The sequence below is a fragment of the Etheostoma spectabile genome, chromosome 4 (genome assembly GCF_008692095.1).
Source record: "Etheostoma spectabile isolate EspeVRDwgs_2016 chromosome 4, UIUC_Espe_1.0, whole genome shotgun sequence".
Lineage (NCBI taxonomy): Eukaryota > Metazoa > Chordata > Actinopteri > Perciformes > Percidae > Etheostoma > Etheostoma spectabile.
The window spans coordinates 36962612-36963016 of NC_045736.1; the positions used below are offsets into that span (position 1 = coordinate 36962612).

General features: G+C 38.3%; 1 protein-coding gene across 1 annotated transcript in view; it reads right to left on the reverse strand.

The window, feature by feature from the left end:
• fer1l4 (fer-1 like family member 4) overlaps nucleotides 1-405 on the reverse strand; it is a 54656-nt gene that overhangs the window by 6033 nt on the left and 48218 nt on the right.

The window sequence follows — 405 nt, forward strand, 5'->3', positions numbered from 1 at the left end:
TTTCTCCTTCCAATCCCTTTATCCAGCTGCATAGACAAAAAAACAGAATAAAACACTAAGCCTACATAGCCAAGCAATGCGTAAATAACCGTTCACTTAGCCAGTGGTTCCCAACCTTTTTAGTCTGAAGAACCCCCACTGTCATGTCAGGTGAACTCACGTACCCCTTCATCAATTCCCAATGTATGCTCCAAATGTAAAACACTATTCATTATATAAAAGTAGATATTGTTAAGTTTTTAATACAATTGAACTGTCAATATTAAGGTTAGTTTGGTCAGCAATCATACTACTCCTAGTCTACTAGGCTAGGCTACTATATACAGTGGTATGAAAAAGTGTTTGCCCCCTTCCTCATTTCCTGTTCCTTTGCGTGTTTCTCACACTTAAGTGTTTCGGAACATC